The 23419-nt window shown below is 45.9% G+C and overlaps 1 protein-coding gene and 1 pseudogene across 4 annotated transcripts in view; both read left to right on the forward strand.

The window, feature by feature from the left end:
* Nucleotides 1–23419, forward strand: part of CRACD (capping protein inhibiting regulator of actin dynamics) — a 270250-nt gene that overhangs the window by 184013 nt on the left and 62818 nt on the right. The window contains exon 1 of one of the 4 annotated variants that reach the window (XM_066385547.1): nucleotides 210–437. The exons of the other annotated variants lie outside the window; for them this stretch is intronic. The gene's annotated coding sequence lies outside the window, so the exon portion shown is untranslated. Of the gene's footprint in view, nucleotides 1–209; nucleotides 438–23419 lie in introns of those variants that run through there. 4 annotated transcript variants of the gene reach the window in all.
* LOC136406259 (dnaJ homolog subfamily C member 30, mitochondrial-like) lies at nucleotides 20899–22369 on the forward strand (annotated as a pseudogene).

Consider the following 23419-nt stretch of genomic DNA (forward strand, 5'->3'; position numbering starts at 1 on the left):
ACTGTTCCAAAGTGTATCCCCAACAAAACTGTATAGGAATGACAAATGCCTTTTGTTTCCTCTTACTCAGCGTTGAGTCAAGCGCTGTGTTGGACCTGGGCAGACAACCCTGGCCAGGGCACACTATGTGGACCGGACTCTGCCCTCAGGGAGCCTTTCCGCTGCTGGTGACCATGGGAAACATAAATAGAAAACAGTGGGTTGTGAAGGAAAAGTGCAGGATGTGTGAAGCACAAAGTAGGGGGTCTGTTTAAATGTCATTAAGGAAGTGTCATTTAGCTGAAACCTGCAAGCCGGGTAGGAGATATCTAGGCAAGAGTTAGGGGAAAGATTTTCATTGAGGCAGCAAAGAAAAGAGGAACTCTGATGTGTTTGAGGAGCTGAAAGGAAACTGCTGTGACCGGAGGGGAGTGAGCAGAGATGCGGCTGGAGGGCAGGTAAGGCCGGGGCAGGTGAGCAATGCTGAAGATCTGGACTGTCTCAGACCACCTCGTTAAAAGATCCCTTGGTTACAGTGCTGAGAAAGGGCAGGAGGTGGAAGCATATAAGTGAATTAGAGTCATCCAGGCAAAAATGATTATCTCGGACAAGGGTACTGATGGTCTCTGGACATAGAGTTACTAGACTTTTTTTTTTGTCACATTTCAGTATGGTCTTTGATTCTTTGTGTATCACAGGACACTGGAGTGTTCAATTCTTATTGATAGTGTCCTCTTCTAAATCCATCACTAAGACATCAGAGTGACTTCAGCATGGCTGTGTGATGCCGAGGCTGCCCAGAGTGAAGCATGGTTTTCTAATCTGTTGCTCCGGCAGGCAAGGGAGGAAAAGATGCCTCTGGCTCCTCTTGGTCTTCTCATCACTCCCTGAGACAGGAGAAGTAGCGGGAGGCGACCGAGGGTTTCTCAACAGAATGTGGAATCATTAAATTCCACATGTGAGTGAAGTCATGTGGTGACTTTCTCTGACCGGATAATTTCACTTAAAATAATGCTCTCCAGGTCCATCCATGCTGTCATGAAAGGTAGGGTTTCCTTCTTTTTTATGGCTGCATAATAATCTATTGTGTAAATGTATCAAAGCCTTTTTTATTCATTTATCTACTGAACAAAATGAATTAGCAAGCAAAATAGAGACAGGCTCATACATAGAGAACAGGCTGACAGTGGTTTGGTGGGGGTTGGGGGCTAGGTAAGGGAGGGGGAGGGAATGAGCAAAAAAGAAGAATGAAAAAGACCTTACAGACACGGACCACAGTGTGATGATTGCAGGGGAGCGGGAGGGGGAGGGGGAAGAGGGCCCAGGGGAGATAAACGGTGATGGATGATAACTGGGCTTTGGGGGATGAACACATAATGTGGGTGCACAGATGATGTGTTATAGAATCGGGCTCCCGAAACTTGTGTAGCTGTGTTAACCACTGTCACCCCAATAAATTCAGTTTAAAAAACAGAATAGAAGTGAGTGTATTTGGAGCAGTTTAGAGGGAAATGGGAATGATATACAGATTTTCTGTGTTTCAGACTTGATGTTCCCCATTGTTTTATCAAAACTTCTGATTTTCTTGGCTGCAATCTCCTGAGAAAGAAATTCTTGGTAAGAAAAGTTGCCTTCCATGAGGAAAAAAAAAAAAATCTCTGGACTAGAATTCCTGTTTAATTAAATCAATTCAGATCTACAAAAGTGTACCAAGAACCTACTGCGTACCGAGCACTGTGGTGAACGCCATCTTCTCATTTATCCCTCATCGTGGCCCCGGGAGATGGGTGTGGCCGTGCTCAGTTCACAGATATAGACATTGATATTTAATGTAAAACATCAATATGTACTCTCTGTTTTCATAGAAGAATGATAAAGAGAGCCATCAAAACTTCCCTTTTCCCCAAGTTTAGCTGAAATGAGCAGGGGCCTAAATGCCACCTACGTGCATTTAAGCAGGACTGAACCTGGAATAAATTCAAGCCATCTCTGCACCTAAAAAAAGGCCTAGATCTAGTTGTCGGGTGAAATCAACAGTTGTGATAAACAGCCACCATCAGGGTCAATTAGCATTCAGCTTCAGGAAACCACGGACCCCACCCCCATTCCCTACCCCAGTCTCCTATGTGTTAAGAACACCAGACCAAAATACAAAGCTTTTCTTGTAATTACCTCAAAACTTACCGATTTCTGGAATACAAGAATTTCAAAAAGGACAGATGAACATCTGTTCTGTTGATGTTGATGTGTGAAATTAAACTAGATGAAAAGTCATGAGAAATGATTAAACCTATGACTCTTAGTACAGAACATTTTTATATATATAAATATATTTTTTTTAGATTTTATTTATTCATTTTTTTTTAGAGAGAGGAGAGAGAAGGCGGGGTGGGGAGGAGCAGGAAGCATCAACTCCCATATGTGCCATGACTAGGCAAGCCTAGGGTTTTGAATCGGCGACCTCAGCATTTCCAAGTCTATGCTTTTATCCACTGCGCCACCACAGGCCAGGCAGTACAGAACATTTTTAAAGCAATTCAAGTCCAGATATTTTCATTTCATTCATTCTTTTTTTACTATTATTCACTTGTCTGAGATGATCCAGGCACATACTAGGCTCTAGAATACAGAGCTGTAGGGCATTTATTTGTGTATTAAATGTGTCTATTCTTCCTTACATCGAAAGGTGTATGAAATGGTTTATAATAATGCCGTCATTCCCAACCTCAAGAAAGCGGGGAAGATCAGCAAGGATGCTGACAATACAAACCCTGACAGAAATATGCCGAAGGTCTGCCGTAGCACAGGGTGGCCATGGGGAACACCTAGCACGGACTGGGATGGGGAGCGGGCACCCCAGAGAAGAATGAATAGGCTACACTAAAACTGTCAACACAGTCTTGCTCAGTGTGTGTTTTAGGTTTTGCTCTATTGGCCTCTTTCCTTGACAGCTTGGTCAGACCAACCACACTCAAAGCAGAGGATAGGTGGATAGGCTCAGTCACAGAGGTCCTCTTCCATTGAGCTGTGATTTTTAAAAGGAATATTTCTAGTCTGACCAGGCGGTGGCTCAGTGGATAGAGCGTTGGACTGGGACGCAGAGGACCCAGGTTCGAAACTCCAAGGTTGCTGGCTTGAGCATAGGCTCATCTGGTTTGAGCAAGGCTCACCAGCTTGAGCCCAAGGTTGCTGGCTTGAGCAAGGGGTCACTTGGTCTGCTGTAGCCCCCGGTCAAGGCACATATGAGAAAGCAATCAATGAGAAACTAAGATGCTGCAATGAAGAATTGATGCTTCTCATCTCTCACCTTTCCAGTCTGTCTGTTCCTCTCTCTGTCTCTCTCTGTTTCTATCACACACACACACAAAAAAAAGATTTCGAGGTGTGTCTTCTGCTCCTTTAGCCTATTTCTCTACATCTTAGAAACTTGTTCATATGTTGCCTGCCCCCAAGAGTTTTGTTAGTTAAACAGGGATTAAGTCCATCTGCACGTCCACCACGGTTTGGGGGACATTGGCTGCACAGCCAGCCTGATGGTGGGCCTATTTCATGGCACCTCATGGGTGAAACCAGTGAAGGAGCTCAGGTCTCCTGTCAGCTGTTAAGTCTGGGTTGTGTGTAGGTTTCATATGATTTCAAATTCACTTGTTTGTGACTTAAGTGAAGTTGCTTGCATCCATTTGTTAATGACAGTGACAAAGACAGAAGAAAACATTTTTTTAAAAATAAAAACTTTGACAGGAGAATGAAGTAAGTCGTGCCAGGATGTCATCATTCTGCACCTGTTGTCACTGATAAGCAGTGTGCAGCCCAGCTGCGGAGGGGCCCCGCTGGGGGCTTATCGATAGGAACATGTGGGGAAGGAACTATGGCAGGGGAGCATTTGGACTATAAATACTGAGACTTCGTGAGGCTGAGAATTTTGGTTTGGGCAAGGCGACTCTTTGCTAACCTGAAAGCTCTCTCTCCAAAGACCCTTGGGCCATTTGCTTCTGTCTTGGGCGGGCCCTCCTCATCTGCCCACCTGCCAACTCTGGAAATCAGCTCCTTGGTGGGTCGCCAGCTGTCCCGACTGCCTCCTTGTATAAAAAGGTACACCTCATTACATTTGGACTTGATTCCTTCACCTCCCCTTCCCTGGAACAGTAGTGTGATTGTCACTTGTTTGGAGTATCTCTTTATTTGTCTTATTAAGACAGATTATCCTGTATGCTATTGGCTTGTAAAATTATTATAGTTATCACAGTGAACCTGTGTCAACTACATTGCAGGCAAAGACAGAAATAGTCTCCTGAGTCTAACTTTTGCTGCTTCTCCAAAACAAAAACAAAATCTACAAGTCAAAGTCCAAGTAAGAGCAGCTGCTGTTTTCTTCCTGTATCTGGTTGACATATGGAAAAGGCCAGACCGTGAACCAGAGTGCTTACCCTCTGTGGCCTCTCCCCAGTGCGACTGATCATTACAGAACTTTTGTGTTTTCTGGTTTCATTAACCCCACATTTTTAAAAAAATTTTCTGAAGTGAGAAGCAGGGAGTCAGAGACAGACTTCTGCATGCACCCGACCGGGATCCACCTGGCATGCCCACTAGGGGGCGATGCTCTGCCCATCTGTGCCATTGCTCTGTTGCAACTGGAGCCATTCTAGCGCCTGAGGTGGAGGCCATGCAGCCATCCTCAGTGCCCGGGCCAACTTTGCTCCAATGGAGCCTTAGCTATGGAAGGGGAAGAGAGAGATAGAAAGGAGAGAGAGGGAGGGTGGAGAAGCAGATGGGCACTTCTCCTGTGTGCCCTGGCTGGGAACCGAACCCAGGACTTCCACACGCTGGGCTGACGCTCTACCACTGAGCCAACCGGCCAGGGCCAACCCCACATTTTTAACCTGGGTGGATTTCTATTCATTGCAAAACAAATACCCAAAGTACAAGTTTATGCATCTTTTTATCTAGCCAGCAAGACAGCGGCTTCAATCTCCCGGGTGTATCTAGTTCTGAAATCCATTTACTTGAGTCTTGTAGAAGACGTGTTTCTATTCTTGGCTCAGTTAATATTTAGCCACTAAGGAATGAGTGATTAAAAGTAACCAAGGTGAATTCTTCTTCTTTATTTCTCTGCTTCTGATTTCATTGAGGAATTTTTATTTCTAATTGAAAATGAGCCTTTCTCTTATTCATTCAGTAAGTGAAGCTATGACTAGCACCTGCTGTGTTCCAGGCTTGGTTGACAGATGCCAGGAATGTAAAGATAAGTAAGGCATGGACCTTGCCCTCCCGGAGGCCATAGACAGTTCGGTGGGGGAAACCAACATATAAACTGGTGATTACAATATAGTAAAAATTCTGGGCGCTATGGACATACACAGGTGCTGCACGTGATCAGCTCTGGGAGAGCTGTGGGAGGTAGTCAAGGAAGGCTTCTTGGAGGAGCTGACACTAGAAATGAGTTTTGAAGGATGAGTGGGAGGCAGCCAGAGGAAGAAGCTGAAGGAGGGGTGCCCTGTAAGTGACCTAACATAGGCCAAAAAAAATAATAATAAAAGAAAGGAAAAGAAAGTGAAAGAGGGTCCAGTTTTTTATGCCAAACTATAGTTTTTATATCAAGTTTTGTTCCTAGAATTCTCTTTCAGAACAAAGAGAGCTGACTTATGTGCAGGTCTTCAAAAACCTTTTCTATGACAGAGCACTCTCTCAATGACTTGACTTTGAACTACAGACAATTGTTTAGGGAAAGACACAGTAACCCATAGCTGCCTCTGTCACTGCTGGTTTGTATTTTTATATAGGTCATTTGACAAAAGAAGCAAAGAAATTCAATATAGATTTAGTAAGTATTTGGGGGATGCGAATGGGAAATGACTTCACAATTGCAAGTCTTAGATATCATGGCAAATAAGCCTTTTAGAAATCACTTTAAAATGAAACACAATTAGTGGTTACTCTGTGGAGAATCATGAGTCTACACCCACAGGACGAACGGAAAAATAAATCTGTTCTAATTTTAAGCAAATGGATGTTTGCGGCTTGAGATAAAATTTCCAGTGATAGCATCATGTCCAGATGAAAAATCATTTTTAGTTTCAGGATAGTAAAGCCATTTTCACTTCCTTCTCCTTTCTCACACCCCCTCAAGAATAAAGAGACCAAGGAACAGAAAGGCGGACGTCACCTTTAAGGATGCTAGGAAATGTGTGTAATCTTGAGCTGGAATTTGTGAAATTAACAAGCGGCAGAGGAATGATAAAGCGAAAAGGTCAAGTCTAAGCTCCCACAGTACAGGTACCCAAAGAGCCTGTGAAAACCTTAGAAGTGGAGGCATTGGGGGCCCCCAGGAGACAGGGCGATGACATGGGGATTTCAGGGGACAAATCTGTCCAAGGAGCAGTTGTACCCTGTACCACACACAGGCAACCGGGCCTCCTCCACCCCATCTAAAGCCAGGAGTTTATCCTTTGGAGGAAGTAAACCAGAAGACAGACTCTGAGATTTCAGGCCCAGAGGAGGTAGGGGCGAGGGGCCCTAGTTTGTACACTTGACAGTGAACAGCAGCCTGAACATGCAGAAGAAGATGGAGGACCCGCCTCTAGAGAAAACGAACCACCCCGGAGAAGAACCTGGAGATACTCCTGAGAGTCCCTAAGTTGGAGAAGACTCTAATGTCCCCTAGTGTCCGTTCTCCTTCTTATACCTTTTACTAATAGAGCACCCCCAGGTTTTGGCAAGAAACCTGGCTTCCTAGATAGGACATTTCTCAGGTTCCCACGCAGTGAAGTCTGACCACTAGCTAAATTCTTTATCCGTGATATGAGCAGCTTCTACTTTACTGTCTTTAAAGAAACTTGCTTTTCTTCCACTCTCTGTCATTCCCTTCCAGATGGGATGTGGATGTGGTGCTGGTCAGGCAAGAACAGGACCCCGGTGTCAGGGGAGCAACACGTAGAATAGAAAGAGCAGTAGCAGCAGCCACTGGCCCCGCACCACCCATCAACTATGGAATGTTAAAAGAGAAAGAAGTGAAGTCCTGTCTGAGTCACTCTGTTTGGGGGCCTCTTTGTTGAAGCAATTTAGTATGTAACCTAACTTACATACATTAAAAAGAAAATGGGCCCTGGCCGGTTGGCTCAGCGGTAGAGCGTCGGCCTGACGTGTGGGGGACCCGGGTTCGATTCCTGGCCAGGGCACATAGGAGAAGCGCCCATTTGCTTCTCCACCCCCCTCCTTCCTCTCTGTCTCTCTCTTCCCCTCCTGCAGCTGAGGCTCCATTGGAGCAGGGATGGCCCGGGCGCTGGGGATGGCTCCTTGGCCTCTGCCCCAGGCGCTAGAGTGTCTCTGGTCACAACAGAGCGATGTCCCGGAGGGGCAGAGCATCGCCCCCTGGTGGGCAGAGCGTCGCCCCTGGTGGGCATGCCAGGTGGATCCCGGTCGGGCGCATGCGGGAGTCTGTCTGACTGTCTCTCCCCGTTTCCAGCTTCAGAAAAAAAAAAAGAAAGAAAGAAAATGTGGCTTTTTGTCTAAATACTCTATAGTGAAGCCTACCATGTACTTCCTTATTAAATATGGAAGAACAGCCTGACCTGTGGTGGCACAGTGGATAAAGCGTCAACCTGGAAATGCTGAGGTCGCCGGTTTGAAACCCTGGGCTTGCCTGGTCAAGGCACATATGGGAGTTGATGCTTCCAGCTCCTCCCCCCCTCTGTCTCTCTCTCCCTCCCTCTCTCCTCTCTAAAAATGAATAAATTAAAAAAATATATATGGAAGAACAGCTAAGAATCAGCAGACATTTGATGAAAGCTTCCAGCATGAAAGGCAGTAAACCCCACTGAAGAGACAGGAAGAGGGAACTCGGGAATCAGAGCAACGCAGGGAAGAGAAGAAGACTTCAAAGGGAATAGATTCAAATTCGCACAGAGAAAAGGAAGATACTGTGTACAGGAAAAAACCAACAAAAAAGCAGGATGTTATTCATTCAGAGAATAAAGAAGAACTCTTGGAAGTAATCATTTAAGAGTCAGATAGTTCAGTAAAAACTATGTGGAAGATGAAGTTGCCGAAATTTCCCCAAAAAAGTAAAATTGAAAACAAAAGGATGGGCAATGGTGAGAAAAATAAGAAAAGTGAAGAATATTGCATTAATGACTAATCTGAGTTTCCAAAACAGTGAGAAAGGAGCAAGGGTAATTACCAGAAAATTATCAAAAACAGTTTGTATATTATTATAAAATGTCAGAGTTGAGTAGGATTTCCAGGTTGAAATAGTATTTAATTAAATGTATAGACATAATTAAATTAATCTAATGTTTTAAATTAACATAATTTAATACAGTTGACTGTATTTCAGCTAAATCCCTAAGATATTATATGTATATAAGTTGACCAAAAAGTCAGAAGCTGGGGGCAAGAAGAGCAAGTGGCCTTGTTCCCCGTCAGAATCCCCGCGGTGATGGTTCCCACAACTGGTAAGGGAGACCATGTGCTGGCAGAGATGTTAGAGGTTGGTAACGACTCCCAGATCTCTCAAATGAGCGCCTGAGTAGCTCGTGGTGCCAATTCCTGATGTAATCATAAAATGGTGCATGTTTAGTAAGGAATAGGATGGGTTCAGTTTTGGACATACTGAGTTTGACATCCAAGTAAAGGTTTAGTCTACAGATCTTAAAAACAAAAGCTTTTATTAGCTTTTTACATACATACACACACACACACACACACACACACACACACACACACAGAGAACTGAAATTCAGCTACTATACACCAGAATGGCGTACTGGTTGGTAAAATTCAGAAACACTCTGTACTCACTGATAAATACTCTGGATCCCCATCTCCCACCCCCCTGAGTGCCTCCCTCCCCCAGCACCCTCCTGTGGTAAGCCTTCCTTGATGTGCCCCACAACACCTCACATTCCAGCGACTAACAGGTTAACACGTGGCCCCAAGGTTAACACATGGACCCTGTGTCTAGCCTGTGGCTGTCCTGTTTGCTCTGATTGCTGTAGTTTTTTCATTTAACTTGCCTCCGGTTCCTGAAGGCTGAACACATTTCCCACATATCCAAGTGCTTGGTCTGTGTCAGCACCTTCCACAAATCTGGTACCATTCCTTCTAAGTCCTGACGAATTGCTTCCGGCCGTCTGATCTACTCACTGCCTCCTGACTCCTTCCATATTCTCACCTTCGTGTCTTTGTGTTCCTTATTCAGAAAGTTTTCCCTGACTTCTGAACATCTCATGTTTTATTCATCTTTCAAGGGCCCATTCATTTTCCCCTTCTACCAGAAAGCCTTTCTGGTCTTGAAATAATTCTCTCCTTGAAACAACCATCCCCTTCTCCTGGAACATACCACTTCCTGTCTTGTATTGGGGATAGGTCTGTCCTTTCTATTTAGTGCTTTTCATAGTGGATAGGCAATTAATTGCTGAGTAAATGAAAGTATGAATTGAAATTAAAGGACTCTAGCACTTATCTTTGGTATATATAGTTTCTAGGAGTTTCTTCACTTCTTTAGAGTGGCTGTGTAGAATAATCTTAGGTTTCCTCATCATCTCTCTGGGTCTAATTCCTCTAATATAATATTTCACTGCATGCCAATAAGTAAATAAACAACAACCAAAAACAAACAAATGCAGAAATGTTTGCTGATTTTCTGAACTAAAGCTTTTGGTCCTCTTAAGTGGTGTTTTGGTCATCTCTCTAATGTAAAATGGTGATAGTAATTTTCCATTTTCTGCACTGACTTTAATTAAATCCTTCCGAAATGCTAGAGCAGAGTGTTGCACTGTTTGCTGGACTGCAGTAAATCAGGCTCCTATTGTGACACTGGCAACAGAGGATGAGTCATTGCTCTGGCTGGGACAAGTGTTTCCTGAGGCCAGGCACAAGAGCAGCATACCTAATGGTACCTTGCTACCAACGATCTCTAACACTCTTCTGATGCCCTTCATACAAGAGAAGTAAAAAATCGAACTTCCAGTGGTTGAGGTTGCGAATAATTTGTAGTTAAGGTCGTTGGTGTCTAGACAGATTTTTCTTTCCTAGCATTCATCTAATTGCTTTTTCTTTCTTCTTTTAAATAAGATTCAGGCAAAATATTGGCTATGATATGTTCCTCACGTGACGACTCTGACTCGGTCCGTTTTGCCTGGAAGCAGTGTCTGGCATTTGCCCTAGGTAGGTTCTGGTGGAGAGAGCTGGGCAGGAGGCATTAGCCAGACCTGCAGGGTCCTAACGCTTTGATCGCCAGCCCCACCCTGCTGGCCTGAGCACCCCCGGGTCTCCTGCCCTGCAATGCAGATCTCAGCAAAGCTTTCTTATGTCTTATAGAAGGGAAATAAAACTCCCCTGAGATGCTATTTTTCCTATCCTCTGAAGCTAGAAAATGCTGAATGGAACTCAAGCATCTAATCTCATCCCTCTCACTTTCCTTCCTTCTTCACTGATATCTTTTAATGAAAAGGTAATGTATCTTCACCTGGGGCCATATGTGGGAGGGGAGTGGAAATGAAGGTAGTTGAGGTAGAGATAACTGGGGGGGGGGGGGAAGGAAAGTGGGCTCAGGAGTGTGGAGGGCAGTTATGCTGTTGTTCACAGTGTTTCTCAGAGCAACTGTCAGAGGTAGAATCCTGAGTTGAAGACTCCATTGGCCGTTTTCTCCTTACTGGAATTAGAACTATGTCAAAAGCCAACTCAACAGTGCCTGGACCTACCCTGAGTCCTACTGCAGGCATTTTAATTACAACATACCAAATGCCCTACTGAGCTCAACAAGGGGGCTTTGCATGCATCTTCCCATATTGCAGTGCCTTTGACTAGGATAATTTACCAGATGGCAGAGTCTCTGGTTTGGAAACTTCAGATTTCAGTCAGCGCAGAAGGTAAATGAGTTGAATGTGAAGAAAAGGCCCTGGACTCATCCTCTGAGATTGGGAAATGGGAAAATAGGCCCTCGTTGTTCCCCTAATGATATCAGAGAATGACCTCTAGCTTCTTGCCTCTTTCACGGCAATTTTCTACAAAGGTGCATCCCGCGGGCACTGTTATTATCAGTCAAGTACCTAAATTCTCAAAAAAGCAATGCATTCAGAGTTAGCCCCTTTGTAAGTCCTTCCAATTTACCTGCCTTTTCTGAGCTTCGCTGAATGTGAGAGTCAGAGATGCACTGTCACTAGGGCAAGGGCATGGCATGTGATCCACGCTGTGCGCTCTGCGGCGATCATCTGTCCTGGGGCTGGTGGGGAAGGAAAGGCTAAATACCCCTGTGGTGGGAGCCCCTTCTGCCGACTGTTTGCTCTCTTTGGCCTCATAAGCTAAGAGTCGGAGCCCAGATGTCATCAGGATCTTTTGAAGTTCTTGAGTCTCTCTTGCTAGATCCAACCTGCCCAATGATAGCCTTTTCTCACCTGGCTTTATTTCCTGTGTTGTGAGCGACTGATAATATGTATCAGCTACTTTTGCAGTTGTATGACCTAGCAGTGTGGAGCAGCAGCTGACAGTAACTGGACTCTAAAGCAAAAGCCCATTTTGGCTTTCTGAGTTACATGTGGGCTCTCCACTCCTTTCCTCTCCTCCAACCCCCATAGGTGGAAGCCTTTCAATTAATAACAGGGAGAGGGAAACTCGCCTAGAGAGTTCTGTTGGGTTTTGCGGGGGGAACTTCGTACTGACAGCATGCCACAGTATTTTATCAAGATGAATAATATGGGAGAGTGGCGTCTGCGAGGCTGAGGACTCTATGTGGTACACCCCCCAAAATAAATAAGTAAATGAATAAAACATCACAGCAGCGCCAGAATGTGGAATTAATCTTTCAAGTGGCAGGGCTGTGGGATCCCATTAGAGGACTCTCAGCTTATCATCCTGCTGCAGGCTCCTCTTGCACACAAACCAGGAGCGTAATTTGTTTCCCACTGAAAAGTCAGGAGAGTCACAGAGAACAGCGCAGTGCCATTTGTTTGCAGAGAGCTTCCTTCATTTGAGTCATTAGAAAATATTTCTTGAAATAACTTGTCCTGAGTCAGAACTGGCGTCTTCCTGAGAAAAATGCACATTTGAGGGAACTAGTGTCGCTCAGACACCAAAGGTTGTGTTTTAAACCTTGGGCAGCTGCTCACTTCCAATGAGCTAGAGCTACCATTTAGCCAGGAAGTGGTTATTAAGTGTCTGTTTGCTAACACCACAGGTAGGTCAGTCATGTAAAGCAGTGGTCCCCAGCCCCCGGGCCGCGGGCCGTTTGGTACCGGTCCCGCAGAGAAAGAATAAATAACTTACATTTTTTCCGTTTTATTTACATTTAAATCTGAACAATGTTTTATTTTTAAAAAGTGACCAGATTCCCTCTGTTACATCCGTCTAAGACTCATTCTTGATGCTTGTCTCGGTCACGTGATACATTTATCCGGTCCAACCTAAAGGCTAGTCCGGGAAAATATTTTCTGACATTAAACCGGTCCATGGCCCAAAAAAGGTTGGGGACCACTGACGTAAAGGGTCCAAGGAACACTGCCCTCATGGACATTACACTCAGCTTGAAGAGATAAGCATGGATTTTTAAATATTAAAATACAATCAAGGCTCAATTAATTATTTAGAGACACTACATTTCACTACAATACCAGGTGCCTACCTTGGCAGTTGTCTTTCAGACTCAGCTAAAGTCTCCATCTCTACGAAGACCCCTCGGATCATTTTAGAGGGAGAAGGATGCCTCTCAGAACCCATCTGTTCACCCTTCCCCCCAGAGTCCTGCCTCGTACCTGTGGAGTGAGAGCATTTAGGATATGGATTGGTTTCTAGCCCTCCTAGAAAAAGGAATACCCTATCTCGTGATTCTTTGAACTTTCATTTTAAATTATATAAGTATCTACTATGACCTCAGTATCGGATCTGTTACAAACATTACTTGTTTATGTGTTTGTCTAGAATTATAGACAACTGAGAGAGTGCTCACATTATTCTTTCACTATCCAGAATACTGTCACAGGCCAGCGAGATTGCATATTCTCAGATGGGGCGTGAAATAAGATAAAAAACACTTTTTTTCATCTTGGAGTAAATTTGAGTTATTCTGAAAAATATCTAAAGCTCTGTAACTCTAATTTTTCCTCTTTATTCTCTTCCCTTCCTCATTTCATTTCCATATTTCCCACTCGTCTTCTTTCTTCATCTCTTTTCTCTTTTTCACAATAACTAAGGAATACCTTAGTGGTCAACACATATCCATTCATTAATTCAATCAATTTCTTTATTTTTTTAAATTTTCAATTATAGTTTACATTCAGTGCTATTTTGTAGTTTCAGGTATATAGTGTAATTAGACAATCATATACTTTACAAATCAATGGATTTCTTAATACTAGCTAGCATTATAATAGCTTTTTTTTTCATACTTGCTATATACATGACATTCTGCTAAATGTTTTCTATGCAGTATTTAATTTAATCCTTACAGGTTAGTAAGCTGTATATTGTTATTATCTCTAGTTAACAGGCAAGAGACTTAAGAGATTCTGGAACTTGCCCAAAGTCTCACAGCTAATAAGTAAGTGAATTGAGACTCAAACCCAGTGTCTGACTGCAGAGCTCACATAGAGTGAGCCCTCAGTCAAATAGCATGGTACTTCCAGAAAGCAGCAAGATGGCAAGAGTGTGGTATTTAGAATTAAACAGATTTGGTTTGAATCTCAGCACTGCTGCTTTATTGCAGTGTAACACTGGGCAAATCATTTCACCTCCTTGAGCCTCCGTTATCTATAAAATGTGGGAAAGATCCCAGCCGGTTAACTCAGTCAGTTAGAGTGTTGTCCTGAAATAACTAGGTTGCAGGTTTGATACCCAGTCGGGGCTCATACAGGAGCAGCTCGATGTTCCTGTCTCTTCCTCCCTGCCTCTCTCTATCAAAAAAATAAGATAAAAATAAAGAAAAGGAAAAAAAAGTGGGAAAGAACTTATAGAGTGATTGTGAAATAGTACATGTAACTTTAAGCCTAGCACATACCCAGAGTTTGATCATGTTTCCTAGTATTATTATTTATGGGGAAAAGAACCTTTGCCCCTTCTGCTATCAACTTCACTTAATTACAGACATATTATGAAATATCTTCGTGTCCTCCATAACTATTGGGAATTTATCATTAAGGAATGTATCTAAAGATTTCTTGAATCCACTCATGTCTTTATTCAGTGCAGTTCTGGAGGTTAATAGCAAGTCCTAAAATTTTTCACACAATGTGTGAAGGAGCTTTATACAGCACTTCCGTAATGCCACAATGATCTTTTCTTCAGTCTTCTGCCTGATGCCCCTAGGACTTCATCGGTACTTTGGATATTGGTCTAGGGAAGTGGTTCCTGAGAAACTGATGGAGAGGAATAGTTTTCCTCAGCCGTCTGTCTTCTGACCTGAGCACCTGCCTCGCTGGACGGTTGGAGATCAGGCTCAGAGTTCAGGGACCTGGTTTCTTCACTCGGCACCTGACCTTGCTCAGCCAGCTCAGCTTCTCTAATCTGATGTGGTGAGCAAGTAGTGACTTCTCTGGCACTCCCAACTCTTTGAAAATGTCCTATGAAAGGGACTTGAAAAATATCAAGTGATGAGATTCAGCAAAAACATATCTGGTGCGTGCAGATTTGATTTCCTGCATGAAATTTTATATTGAAGGGAGAGCATATACAAAAGGTAAAACATAACCCTTTTTTAAAAGTCATGCCCCAAATTCTGAGTTTTTAAGTTATGCTCCAAAACCAAGCTCGGCAGCCACAACGTCTTTCGTTTGATAACGCCTTCTTCCTTCTTCAGTTAGGAAATGGGAGGTTCTGTTGGTCTCTGAGATGGAGTTTCAGTACTTGAGAAGCGAAATGATCAAAGCCAAAGCAGAGATTTCAGCAGCACAGGCACGGGCTCCGGCTTTGGCAATGTCTGGAAGCTTAGTTAATGGCTTTGGCAGCTCTCGGCTTGTGTTTGCATGCAATGCTTTCTCATCTTCATGTAGCCAAAGTGACTGCCACATAGGCAGTGGCTTGTGTTGATAAACAGTCATTGACTCTTGCATCGAAATGCCTGACTTAACGGGAAGTGTCATTTTTCTTGAGTAGCATTTCTCAGATACTTTTGACTTGGATCTAGAGCAAGAAAGATGTGTTCTATCAGAACAGATGTGTGTATCAAGTTGTGTATTCACACACATAAACTAGAAACAAAATGTCATGAAATAGTACTCACTCAATTCTGTATTCCACTCCATTCTCTTCCTTCCTACTTAGTTTTCAAGGATTCTTATTTGTGGCCCACTAAACTGATTGCAGGGTCCATTAAATGGACTGTCACCCACTATTTGAAACACACTGGCTTTAGGATTTCCTTTTGTCCAAACCTGCCTGCGCTTCACATGCCCCCGAGGAAAGACTTGACACTCTCTTTGTGGCTCGGCCCCCATGCACACACAGACCACCATCATGACCAACACTACTGCCAAGCCCTGCGGACCCTCAGGCAGACAGAGCCCCATCAGCTGCTAGCAGGATTTTTTCTTCTAGCAAGACTCCGCTTTTTCTCATAGGAGGCCAGAATCCTGAAAACTCTGTGAATTTGAAAATCAACTTCTTAATTTCTTTTTATTAAATTGGCTAATTCCTCCTCTTAACTATCATCAGGAACTCAGTAATTCGTGTGGTGTGCCAGTGCTAACTCAGTGCTCTGCACACAGTAAGACCGCAGTACATATTTGTTGATCAGTCATAGTCCCTGACCTGCACTGGCTACCATGGCAACAGGGCCCTTGTAGAGGCAGTGCTGACCTGTGTTAGACAGCATGACATTGCTTTACCATAGATGAACTGAGTTTAGTAGACAGGATGTAAAATTGCAGGATTGTAAGGTGGAGTAAGAGTCCAGGTAGGGCATACATTCCTGAATATACAAGACCCCAAGGTAAGCAGACAGACAAATCAGGGCTAGCAAAATCTGAATCTCTTGGGGCACAATTTGTCAGCAACTAAAATGGTCTTCATTTGTATCATGTCTGAGGCTGTCTCGGGCCCTTCTGACTTTGTCCCTCAGAACTCTGAGTGACTAACATCAGCTCTGATGTCCTAGAAGTGTATCTGAAGACAGATGTACATGTTTTGCCCAGCTCTGAGGCTCACACGTTAGTTACCTTTCTCAGAAAAATCTCACTGAGTCCGACCCCAGGATGGCAGTGGGGCGGTGGAGGCTGGGGATTCAGATTCTAGGACTGTGACACTTCCTTCTCCATCAGCATCGTCATTCCTACGAATAGGGACCTGGATCCTGACGTGAAGAGATGGAATGACTTGGCTGTCTTTCACCAACTTGCAGACTGTGTAATCGCCTCTGCCAAGCCCTGAAGGTCCTTGCTTTTGCTAAATAAGTATGATGGTCACAGACCAGACAGGAATGGAGAAAGCATGTGAATATGATTAATAGATAATTTATGAAAAAAGTAATAAGTTTTATGAGCCAGACTATATTCTAAACTTGTCTAGTTTTTTTAAAGAAACAGTTTGTAGAATTTTAGAACAGAGAGGGACTTTTTTTTTTTTTTTGTATTTTTCTGAAGCTGGAAACCGGGATAGACTGTCAGACAGACTCCCGCATGTGCACGACCGGGATCCACCCGGCACGCCCACCAGGGGGCGATGCTCTGCCCACCAGGGGGTGATGCTCTGCCCCTCCGGGGCATCGCTCTGTTGCGACCAGAGCCACTCTAGCGCCTGGGGCAGAGGCCACGGAGCCATCCCCAGTGCCCGGGCCATCTTTGCTCCAATGGAGCCTTGCTGCGGGAGGGGAAGAGAGAGACAGAGAGGAAAGAGAGGGGGAGGGGTGGAGAAGCAGATGGGCGCTTCTCCTGTGTGCCCTGGCCGGGAATCGAACCCGGGACTTCTGCACGCCAGGCCGACGCTCTACCACTGAGCCAACTGGCCAGGGCCCAGAGAGGGACTTTTGATAGTATACAGTTTAGTTGCCCCATTGTACAGGAGTGGAAACTGAAGTTCCAAGAAACTGGAAAGTGGCAAAGATGATTAAATAAACAACAGATCTTTAAGATTCCGGGGCACATTTCCCCACCTTTGCACAACCACTTGAAATGAAGAACATTTCTCCTTGTTAAAAAATAGTGTCTGGCTAGGAGAAGGTTCTGCAGCAGCTCCAGGCTGCTGTGCAAACTGCTCTGCCGTTTGGGCGATAGGACCCAGCACATCCACTGGTGCCATTTGGAGCCTTCGGGCAGTTCCTGTGGGTTAATCACAGCACAGGCCCTTATGGTTTTGGAGCAAAACCCCACCATACCCTGCAGATAACTACTCACCTTTTGAGAAACAGCTTTGTCCTGTTAATGGGTATTAGTAGATACTGAAGGCTTAAACCTGGGCCACCAAGTTGCCACGTGACCTGAGCAGCCCATCACGACCCGGTTGTTGTCTGACCACCACACCGTAAATCTGGGCGTGCACAGCAGCGCTCCCTTATCCAGAGGAGGTGGTGTGCAGGAACACCAGAACGCAGGAGAGGTGAGGAAGATTCTCCCCAGAGCCTTCAGAATGACTGTGGCCCTGCCGACACCTTGACGTTGGACTTCTAGACACCAGATCTGTGAGAGAATACGTTTCTGTGTTTTTAAGCTGCCCAGTTTGTGGTTGTTTTTAACAGCAGCCCTAGGAAACTAATGCTCTGGGGTTAGCTCCAATCCCAAGTCTTGGTTATTTGAACTAAGACCCAGTTACCTCATTCTCGTTTTGTGTTGTACACTGAAGTTTTTAAAAAATGAAATTTGTGACTTTTTTTTTAAGGAAGTGGTATATATGAGATGAGATTCAAGGAGGCCCTGAAGGCACATAAGTTACACGGAGAAGTGGAAATACCCATGGTCCCCACTCCCGCTACACTGCCTCCTCCCAGCCTGTACCTGTGACCTCATGGGCAGTTCTATGACTAGTTGACTAAGGAAGAGAACTCTCAGCTTGGTTTATGGATGGTTTTGCGTGGTATTCAGGCACCAGTTGAAAACTGGGAGGCCTTAGCCCCATTCTGGGACAGCCTTGAAAAACAGTGATGATAGGAATTTCTCCCCAGGGGCTAGAACTTCAGTTGGTGCCTCTGATTGTTCATTTTGCTTATAAAGAGAAATGGCCGGAGGTACAAGGCTATAACAATTCGTAGGTGGTGGCCAGTGGTTTGACTGGATGGTCATGGACTTAGAAGGAATATGAACAGAAAATCTGGTGGCAAAGAGGTCTAGGGAAGAGGAATGTAGATAGACCTTTCGGAATGGGCAAAGGATTTAAGGATAGTTGTGTCTTATGTGAATGCTCCCCTAAGGATGACTTCGGTAGGATTTTAATAATTAGGTCCATTGGAGGATCTATTCTGTGTTTGACAGCCTCTTTACCCAGCCACTTGTCAATGGGCCTATGGAAAATGGCCATGGTGGCAGGGATAGAAGTTATTCATGAGCTCAGCCACATTAACCCACTCACCAAGGCCATCAGAGACCAACATTGAGTCCTCAGTATAGCATCACTCCCTGGGGTGGTCAGCTACCTACCTCATACAGATTCATTACGCTGGACCACTTCCATCATGAAAGGAATGGTGCTTTGCTCTTACTAAAGTAGATACTTACCTGGCTATGGGTTTGCCTTTTCTCTGTGCAGTGCTTCTGTCAAAACTATCATCCGTGGACTTATGGGACTAAGTAATATCACTATATTGGTATTTCACACAGACATCACTTCTGATCAAGGAACTTGATAGGCTGTGCTCATGGAATTCACCATCATCCTGAAGCTGCTGGCTTGACCAAATGGTGGAGTGGCCTTTAGAAGACTCGGTTATAGTGCTGGCTAGACGGCAATACTTTGTAAGGCTGGACTGTCCGCTAGGGTGAGGTATAAGTCAGTATCCAATCTATGGTGACATTTCTCTCATAACCAGGCGTCGTGGGACCAGGAATCAAATGGTAGACATGATAGTGGCTCCATTCACTATTACCTTAGTGAACCTCTAGGAAAACTCTTGCCTCCCATCCCCCTGACTTTAGGTTCTGCTTGTCTAGAGTTCTGAGTTCCAATGGGAGGCGTGCTTTCACCAGGAGACACAGCGCTGATTCCACTGACCTGGTGGTTGAGACTGCCAACAAGCCCCTTTGAGCTCCCCGTACCTCTCAATCGGCAGGCAAAGAGGGGGGTGACTGTACTCACCAGCATGATTGATCCTGACTACCGAGAGAAAGGCTGCTCTTACACAGTGGAAGTAAGGAAGAGCGTGCCTGGCATACAGAGATTCCCGGTTTAGGGCATCTCTAGCACTCCCATGTTCTGTGGAGTAATCAAAACAACCCAATTCAGGACAGCTAACGGCCAGGTTCTCCAGGAACCCACATTTAACTCTCCTCACCAGGCAAAGAACCACTCTGTCCTTGCTGAGGGCAAAAGGAATGTGGCATAGGTAATGGGAGCAGATAGTTATAAAGGCCAGCTACGGCCACAGGACCAGCTGCAGAAAAGGGACTCTGGTAGTTATGGGTGTTTCTTCTTTATTTTGTTATGAATATGTTTGTAGCCATATTAAACAAATATTTTGTTTTTTCCTCTCATATTCTTATAATCTGACATAAGATGTATTAAATAAGAACTCTAGCCTGACCTGTGGTGGCGCAGTGGATAAAGCGTCGACCTGGAAATGCTGAGGTTGCCGGTTCGAAACCCTGGGCTTGCCTGGTCAAGGCACATATGGGAGTTGATGCTTCCAGCTCCTCCCCCACTTCTCTCTCTCTGTCTCTCCTCTCTCTCTCTCTCTCTCTCTCTCTCTGTCTCTCCCTCTCTCTCCTCTCTAAAATGAATAAATAAATAAATAAAATTAAAAAAATAAAGAACTCTGTATCTCAGTATGTGTGTTACAGGAGGAGTGTGAACATCATTCAGGGGTTTTGCAGCCTCATCTGGGAAACGTGTTAGTGTGTTTTCAGATATACACGGGATATTTGTATCATGTTAGTAGAGATTATATTATTTTGTTATTGACTTTATTTGAGGATGAGTATAGTTTAAGGATATGTGTATGGACGCCAAGGTGACAAAGGGTAGAATGTAATGATCATTCTGATGTGTCATCTACTTGGCTAGGCTATAGTCCCCATATTTAAAAATCAAACACAAATATTACTTAATTGAGCTGTTGCTCTGAAGGTATTTTACAGAAGTAATTAAAGCCCATAATTTGTTGATTTAAGTAAGGGAGATTTTTCAAGATAATCTGAGTGGGCCTGATTCAGTAAATTAAAAATATGGCTGAGGCGGCCCTAACAGGAGCAAGTCCGCCTGGGAACAGCCGTTTCAACTCGTGCCTACGATCTCCAGCCTGCCCTCCCCGCTGACTTGCTCTGTGCGTTTCAGGCCTGCTCAGCCAATTCCTTAACCAATTCCTGCAGTCAATTTCCTAATATATATGAAATACACACATACACACACACACACACACACACACACACACACGGCCTCCCTCCCTCTCCTACTGGTTCTGCTTCTATGATTAAACCCTGGTCAGTACAGCCTCAGGTGTCCCTATAGACTGTTGTATCCATCAGTGCTGTCAGCCAGGCCCGCACCAATCCTACAGGTGTTGGGTGTTCAGTGTGTTGAACTGAAATGAACTCAATGTGTTCAGCCTCCTCGGGCTCTCCTTGGTTGCGATGGTTTGCGTCTGCACTAAGTTAGTGTGCCAGTCCAGGTAGCAGGCAGCTTGCCCGCCATGATGTTTTACTCAGAGTTGGCCAGTGATTCACAGCACCCTCCGAAATTCAAGTGGCAGAAATGGGCAGTGAAAAAAGTCAGCACCCACACATCATCTAGTATGTGGAAGAAATGTGGCCGAACGCGGAGTCTTTTCATTAAAAGTCCTATCTGCGATTCAGGATGGCTGCCAAGCACAATTTGAGGTTGCCGCGGCTGTTACTGTGGAGGTTATGGCAGACTCGGGGGACTCCACAAAGCCGAATACCATCCCTGGGCCTAGAAGCGAGGACTTCTCGGGGCAACGGCCCGTACTCACGCACCCGCTGTATGAGATGCTCGGCGTCCCCTCCACGGCCACGCAGGCGCAAATCCAGGCAGCCTACTACCGGCAAAGCTTCCTCTACCACCCGGACCGCAACTCCGGGAGCGCCGGGGCTGCCGAGCTTTACGCGTGTCTCCCAGGCACGCGTGGTGCTGGGCAGTGCCACCCTGCGCCGCAAGTGTGACCGTGTCTCCCAGGCACGCGTGGTGCTGGGCAGTGCCACCCTGCGCCGCAAGTGTGACCGTATCTCCCAGGCACGCGTGGCGCTGGGCAGTGCCACCCTGCGCCGCAAGTGTGACCGTATCTCCCAGGCACGCGTGGTTCTGGGCAGTGCCACCCTGCGCCGCAAGTGTGACCGTATCTCCCAAACACACGCGGCGCTGGGCAGTGCCACCCTGCGCCGCAAGTGTGACCGTATCTCCCAGGCACGCGTGGTGCTGGGCAGTGCCACCCTGCGCCGCAAGTGTGACCGTATCTCCCAGGCACACGTGGCGCTGGGCAGTGCCACCCTGCACTGCAAGTGTGACCGTATCTCCCAGGCACGCGTGGTGCTGGGCAGTGCCATCTCCGCCACAAGTATGACCGTATCTCCCAGGCACACGTGGCGCTGGGCAGTGCCACCCTGCACTGCAAGTGTGACCGTATCTCCCAGGCACACGTGGCGCTGGGCAGTGCCACCCTGCGCCGCAAGTATGACCACGGCCTACTCAGCATGTGGACCTGCGCGGACCTGGCGTCCAGCCCTCCAGACTCCCTTAGCAGACTCCGCACCTCACACCCCGCCGCCCGCCGCTCGGCCCCACGACCGTGGTCAGGCGGCGACAGGCACCAACCGCACTACGTTCAGCTTTGACGCCTTCTGCCAGGCGCACTGCGGACAGCTGGAGCGCGAACGCCGCCCGAGGGCCGGCATGAGGCCCCTCACAAGCAGCAGGAGGATCGGGCTAAGAAGGGCTTCGGCTGGGACGAGACCCGAGACACGGCTTTAATCTTCCTTCTCCTCATAATCTTCATCATCACGGGCTTTCGTTTTTAACCGGAGAAAGAGGGCAGACCCCAGAAAATGGCCTTTCCTGACTTGAACCCTTCGCCTTCCATAGTCTACCTCTGCTGGGGTCCGAAGGGACCGCTTTCCTCCTCCGCTTCCCCACCCGCCCACCTTAGCCGTCTGAGCTGCACATCCCTCCCTCTGCGGTCCAGAAAAGGCTTTCTGATGCCCAAGAAGGAGGACCTAAAATGAGCCCTAAAGGCCCCAGAGTGAAGGGTTGTCTGGAGTCCCTTGGGTGCGTGCTTCCAGAGGTTGCCTCCTGAGGTCAGCTTCTGGAACACTTGCTCTGGCTTTACTGTGAAGCTCTGAGCAAGAATTGTCTGCTCCTGCCCCATGTTTGGGGGTGGGGGGCTCTGTAACCTTGAAACGTGCAATGTGACCAATTGTCGGCTACCAAAAGAAAAATTCTGGGGTTGTACAACCTTGTCTTTCTGTGAGTTCCCCAAGCCACAGGTGAGACCTGATGGAGGCTAAAAGTGTGACATGTGAAACCTTACTGTTCTATGGTCAGCCCCACACCCTACACCCCCTTCTGTTGGTGGCATGAAAGAGTGGGAAAACAAGGTCGTTGAGCCAAAAAACAAAAGTCCTATCTGCCTCTGTTACTATTTCTAAATACTGTGTCTTTTATATGTGAAACATATAAAAGGGGATTCTGAGATAGACCAGTGGAAAACACTAGAAAAATTAAAAATTGATGTGGCTTCAAGAAATAGAGGGCCCAAGAAACAGCCAGGTCATTTTAATTGATAGGTCCTTGTATGGACCTAACATACTGCATGTAGACCAAACATATTTCAGTGGGTTCTATTTAGATATAGACAGTTCTGCTATAATGTGACATATGCATTGCTAAAAATCAACATGTTACACAAACCACAAAATGAAACCAAGGGCTAATGGAAGAACTGGGATAATAGCACAATATAAGATAACTTTATCAGTGACATTTTAAAAGGATAATAACCTAACTTTAAAAATATAGCAGTTTTAGGCCCTGGCCGGTTGGCTCAGTGGTAGAGCGCCGGCCTGGCGTGTGGAAGTCCCGGGTTCGATTCCTGGCCAGGGCACACAGGAGAAGTGCCCATCTGCTTCTCCACCCCTCCCCCTCTCCTTCCTCTCTGTCTCTCTCTTCCCCTCCCGCAGCAAGGCTCCATTGGAGCAAAGATGGCCCTGGCGCTGGGGATGGCTCCTCAGCCTCTGCCCAGGCGCTAGAGTGGCTCTGGTCGCAACAGAGCGATGCCCCGGAGGGGCAGAGCATCTCCCCCTGGTGGGCAGAGCGTCGCCCCTGGTGGGCGTGCCGGGTGGATCCCGGTCGGGTGCATGCGGGA

This window comes from Saccopteryx leptura, chromosome 5, assembly GCF_036850995.1.
Source record: "Saccopteryx leptura isolate mSacLep1 chromosome 5, mSacLep1_pri_phased_curated, whole genome shotgun sequence".
In the NCBI taxonomy this organism is placed as follows: domain Eukaryota; kingdom Metazoa; phylum Chordata; class Mammalia; order Chiroptera; family Emballonuridae; genus Saccopteryx; species Saccopteryx leptura.